Source organism: Triticum urartu, chromosome 7 (assembly GCF_003073215.2).
Source record: "Triticum urartu cultivar G1812 chromosome 7, Tu2.1, whole genome shotgun sequence".
Taxonomy (NCBI): Eukaryota; Viridiplantae; Streptophyta; class Magnoliopsida; order Poales; family Poaceae; genus Triticum; species Triticum urartu.
This window is the reverse complement of record NC_053028.1, coordinates 585,453,933-585,459,995: the sequence shown is the minus strand read 5'-3', so window position 1 is coordinate 585,459,995 and position 6,063 is coordinate 585,453,933. Positions and strand designations below refer to the sequence as shown.

The following is a 6,063-nucleotide window of genomic DNA, read 5'->3' as shown; positions in this document are numbered from 1 at the left end:
CCGAGAGAGGCGATTTGTGTGTGTGTGTGTGTGTTGGCATGTATGCCGGCAGCTGGCACGTATGCTAGCATGAACTATGGCCACTGACCATGGATTATAAATTTATTTGCGCAAAATATGTTTATTGGACAAAATTCGGCTAGGCGGACCAACTAGGTTGGCCAATTGGGCGCATCAGGTTGATTTGGGTGGATGAGGCCGAACGTTGCACCTCTAGCTGACCCAAACAAACAAAAAACAGATCAAATCCACATCCGTATGGCGATATGGGCCGACCGGTTGAAGTTGGCCTTAGACATTTTTTCAAGGATACGCCAAGAATGACATATCGAGATCATAGATTAGAATTTAGTTACAAACTCAACCACAACATAGAATGCCAACACACCACATGTGGACTACTCACTACTATCCGCCCTATCGACCCTACTAGGAAGTGATCCTGTTATCTGTAGTAGTTGTGCCGCCCTCCAGTTTTGGCCCTCAATATCAATCTGTTTGCGCACGTCGTCTACTGAGGGTCAAGCTCCGTTGAACACGATGTCGTTCCTATGCTTCCGCAGCGTCCAAGCCACCAAGATGATCATGGTCTAGATTTCCTTTCTGAACTGCCTTGGAGGGTTGAGCGTGGTCCACCAGTCCACTAGTCATGCATCTCGATGCGGCATCCAGTCTAGCTTGCCCAGTTGTCGGCGATGATTGCCCAAACTTGCTTGGTGAGGACACACCCTAGGGTTATGTGGCTGATGGTCTCAGGCTCTTAATCATAGAAGGGGCACGCTGCCGGGTTTGGCAGTAGTCATCTTTGGAGTCTATCCGCTGTCCAATAGCGGTCTCTTGCCACGAGCCAGGCAATTTTTTTTAGGATGCCGGTGCCCGTGATTTCCATATTTGAGTCACAACCCATGCCTCAATCCTCCCAGCGAGAGTAAATTGCACGAAACCACCACTTTGAAGGTTAGGTTTGCGAAAAACACTACAATACATTTTTTGGCAGAAAACACCACACCTACGGTAATCTTTATGCAAAAGACACTGATTGGCGGATCGGGCTCAGTTAAGTGAGTTTATGACAGGTGGGGCCCGTTTTTTGCCTACGTGGCATGACTTTTTGTGGCAGGTAGATTTTAATCTAAAATTACAAATTAGACCCTAAAATTTTACATAGACACCCCTAAATCAAAAACAAAAAACGCAATTAGCCCCTGCTTCTCGATCTATCGTCGCTGGCCGTGGGTGCAGAACGCCGTCACTGGCTTTTGGCCGCTCCTCGTGGCCACGGTCGCGAGCAAGGCCCACGAGCTCCTCCCGGCCATGGAGGCGTTCTGGTGATGGCTCGAGGACGCCGCTCCCGTCGCGCTCCCTTACGTGTTGGCCATCTTCGCGGTCGCAGGAGCATCGAGGAATGGCAGCCCGCCCCTGCTGCCTGATCCGGTGCTAGGCGGGGATAGTGGAGGCCGATGTGGCCGGATCCGATTGGGGGCATGACGATGGCGGCCTAGGGAGGAAGGGGCAGGGGACGCCGGCTCCGTCAAATCACCGGCGCATGGTTCCGGCAACCTGTGCCTCGCCCTCGCCAGTGCATGGTGGTAGGCCGCTCCTCGGCGAGGCGGGGGGGGGGGGGGGGGGGGGGGGGGGGGGGGGGGGGGGGGGGGGACATACCATGGGCGGCGTCATGTGCCTCACCCTCGGTGCAGGAACAACGACGGGGGCCTCTGCCAGGATCGGGATGGGGGCGGCCGTGGGACGGGTGTGTGGTCGTGGTCGGGGTCGGGATGGGCCTGGGAAGCAGGGATAAAAATTTAGGGGGCTTTTTCGCATTAAACCTAAACAGGTATGCCACGTAGGTAGAAAACGGACCCCATCTGTCATAAATGCACTTAAACGAGCCATATCCGCCGATCAGTGTTTTTTGCAAAACATTACTGAAGACATGGTGTTTTTTGTAAAAAAAAATATTATAGTGTTTTTCGCAAACCTAACCTTCAAACTGATGATTTTCTGCAATTTAGTCTCCCAGCGAAGAAGGCCCAGTAGGCCGATCGGGCTGAGAAGCACCCGTTCCCGAACCAGGCAATCGGCATCATGCATCCTTCCTCCATCCACCCGGTTGGTCTAGAAATAAGGTGGATGCGCCATCACCAAGAGTGCTTCTCGTGGTCGCCTCGTAGATGGCCAAGGAGTCCTGGGCGACCTGCAGGTTAAATTCTCTCCACGGCCTGCCCGGATCCGTCCTAGCAAGCCACGACCATTGCGCCATGAGTGATACTAGTGGTTGAGATGCGCCCCGGGCGCGTCTCTTGAGGTGGGACTATGCGCACTAATCATGCTGCCGTATTTGTTATCGTCTCTATGTGACTACTATGCATATAGCTTTGTACAAAAATGGACCATGTTTCTCTCAGTCATATGGCAATCGACCTATGCTTCACAAATCAAATGCTTTGAAACTTGAGGATACGAATTTCGAAGGGAAGTTTTGACGCATTTACAGATGGATTATCCGTTGAACTACAATTTACATAGTAGTGAATACGTATTTGTTGAACTACAATTTACATAGTACTCATAGTTATTTAATTAAGCTTACCATAGTATCCACTCAACACCCAACTTGAATGACCATGAAAACACAGTACTAATCATATTTGAATCCCTGCACTCAAAAAAACAATGCCATCTTATGGAAGGCAAATAAATTAAGTTCTAATACTTTTGTATTGGCAATAGAAAAGGCAAAGTAACACACTCGAATTACATATTAAAGAAGGAAAGAGAGAATGTGTATCTCACTGATCCAAATGAAACATGCTAGTGCTACAATATCATACGCACAAAAATGGGAAAGCACCAAAAACTCTTTGATTGAGAACGTACATGTGCCTCCAGTATTAGTAGTATGAGTGAACGGTGATATTATATACAGAAGGTACTCGCATATTTTTATTTTCATAAAGAAAAATAATGAAAACCAGAGAGTGCCTGCTAAAACAAGGGCAAATATACACTATAAAAGGTCTTCCTTGCATGAGTTACTAACACTACACCATCACAACAGTGCTGTCAGACATGAAGTCATGTCTTCTTTTGTATAATCACCCAATAGTTCTATTGCAATGTCTGGGATTCAAACTCTCTGGGTACATAGAAGAGTAGTAATAAAGGCAACAATAAATAGTGATACAATAATTTACTTTCTTTTGACCTTCAATTTTTATAAAATTATGGTAACCTATTTCACTGTCAATAGAAGCAAGTAATTCAGCTAATACTAAATCTAACTTAAAGGACTAATTGTAATTAATTGGCTAGACTGCTCACTGGAATAATTTTTTGCAGCCTTCAACCACAAATCGAGCTTTCTTCATGCCCGCTCTCACTTTAGTTCGACTGGCAAGTCCTTCATGGCTGCTCTCACCATTTTAGCTGGTGGCCACCAGCTAGATGCACATAGCACACTGAAAAAAGGTAACTAGAGGAGATATCTCAGTGATGAACTGAACATGCTATTACCGTGAAACCACAAATAACTCACCATCAGATAACTTAATTCTTAAGCTTCCTATAAAGGGGAAAACTTACATGTCAGTCCCACACATATAGTCACAACATTTATGCAGCAAATGTACATATAGGAAAGGTAGAAGGAAATACAGAGAACACAATGGAACAAAAGAAAGTCATTTTTCACCTAAAAGTTATTGTCAAATGCAGCAAGAACATGTGTGCATTTTCTTGAAATGTACATATAGGAAAAAGGCTAAAATAATATATATTACACATTGCAGTGACACATAGTCAGTGATCCTCTGGGCTATTGCATGAGTGGAGAAGCCAGCAAACACGACATAGAAGTCACTTAAAAGGCTATCGCCATATTAGCATGTAGATCAAAAGTATTGAATAGATTGCAATCTGTTGGGTGGATGGGATGAGCTACACTTACTGTCATCTCAAACTGGCCAATAATGCTGAGTGGGCATCAACACCCTTGAAAAGAAATCGTAGTATTTTGGTTTAATCACAAGCTATGATATATACTTCTCACTAACTGGCCATGCTGATCCTTCAATGTAGATCTTGTACCTATCACCCAACACAACAATTTCAGTACCAACGACAGAACAAACAAGTCCCTACCTAGCTTTTAATGGAAGAAAACAAACCTATGGGTGCATAGACTGCCCAAATATGATTTCTTGTATCCTGCCTTGCTCTCTTTGATCCAATCCTAAATGAGAAGGCAAAAGTAAACACTATAATCAGCCATAGGCATCATCAAAATTATTTTCTTTGGGAAAAGGCTATGTTACAGATCGGACGGATTAGAAGAATTCTAAAAGCAACAAGATTTGACAAGATATAATAGGATTTCTACTTGTGAAAATAAATGGAATGTTAACACTCCCTTCAAGTATAAGTACCTGTTTGTAGATCAGTGTATTTCATTCTTGTTTACTAGAATCTTTACACTTGAGAAGCTCTTGCCTTATAGTTGCGATCTCTGGATTCCCTTTCCAGTAAGCATAAGGTTTTCTATCTATCCATCTCACCCTCTTATTTCTAGCATTCAAATCCTTCTGCAATGCATCCCACAGCTTTATATTGATCTAGGCCCTGTAAGTATAATCAACAATAGGTAGACAAAGAACACAATAAGCCATCTAACTAAAAATGATTAGCACTTCATTTAATGCACAAGTAGTTTCCCGATTCCATCATCCTACATTCTTAAGAAGTTGATCCCCACTACTAACAATTATCTCAACATGCACACTATCCACATCGCCATCATGCCACATCAGCTTTCATGGTCCTGCATCAGCATCATTGCCACATAAGCTTTCACGGTCCTGCATTCTGTTTTCCTGCCGTGAATGTGATACTGTGATTTACTTTCTCCTCCATACGCATCCCTTCATCTTCATCTTTTGTAACTGAGCTGTACATGGGTCATACTCATAAATAAATATCCATCTGTTGTAGAATGGATGAACGGTGGAGTCCCATCTCCCTCCAATACATGCTCAAGCGTCCACCCAATGGAGATCTTGCCCCTTCCTCCATGGATATCTCAGCTGTGCGACCACCACCGCACCACCTATCATACAAGGAGGAGCAGCCCAACATAGACTCTCCATCTCTGCAGTCCTTGAGCGAGACAGGCGAGAACGTGCCGCCGCCAGCGATCCCCGGCCCTAACTCCTCGATATCTAATAACTGGACGACATTCGAGCGTCAACTCGCTAGCACCAGAACCAGCCACGCTGTGCCCTGAAGATGAACGACAGGTATATTCTACGCCACAGATGAAAACACCCATCTTCCCTCCAATATCCAATTAAAATCATGCAGGCTCCATAATAGATGAGGTGGTAGCTACAAGAATGTTGCCCCACTCCATGTTGGACGGCCCAGCCGCAACGCCTTCTCCTAGGTCTGGCAGTGCTGCCTTTGGGCTTCTCCAACAGTCCGTCCTTTTGTTTCAGAGAAGATCAGAAGTGGGATTTTAGGCCAACGGGCAGACGGGTGCCTGTGGTGTGGAGTGGACTATGGAGGACGTCACGCTGCCACCAAGTTCTAGGGGCGCATCCACACAACATGTGAGCAAGATCATGAAGCCGTCGTAGTTGTCGATTTGGTCGATGGCGGGGGACGGGCCGCGGGCGTCATGGACGCCGATAGCCAACTATCCCTGAATCCATTAGATCAACTGAATCGTCACTTTATCAGTAGTCCGTCACTCGCCCAGTACTGTAGACGTCGCCAATCGTCGGGTCGCTGCACTTCTGGTCACCGTTGCCGATTGCGTTTGCGTCCAATGTTGTGACTTCTGCGGTTCTGCCCACTGATGTCCACAAACGTGCGCTACCAGTCTGATCGTCGTCACAATAGGCATCCTCTCCCGAATACGTACAAGAAGCTTTGCTATGTCTGCTTTGCCTATCAGACAAACATCTTCGCTCCGCAAAGTAGTTCAGTTCAGTTCACTCAGAAAATGCAAAATCATCTACAGATGCACAAATAGTTTCGCTTGACAAGCCAACTGGGCATCCTCTCCCG

General features: G+C 45.9%; 1 long non-coding RNA gene across 2 annotated transcripts; it reads right to left on the bottom strand.

Moving 5' to 3' along the window:
- Positions 1–2,437: 2,437 nt before the first annotated feature.
- Positions 2,438–5,246, bottom strand: LOC125521292. Of its 2 annotated transcripts, XR_007289147.1 has the most exons (5): positions 4,425–5,246; positions 4,167–4,231; positions 3,947–4,086; positions 3,322–3,458; positions 2,438–2,656 (listed from the first exon to the last, which is right to left on the bottom strand). It is a non-coding gene; the product is annotated as an uncharacterized LOC125521292 (long non-coding RNA). The 2 variants fall into 2 exon arrangements; XR_007289146.1 differs by lacking the exon at positions 2,438–2,656 and having other exon boundaries at positions 3,179–3,458; positions 4,425–5,245.
- Between the last annotated feature and the right edge of the window lie 817 nt (positions 5,247–6,063).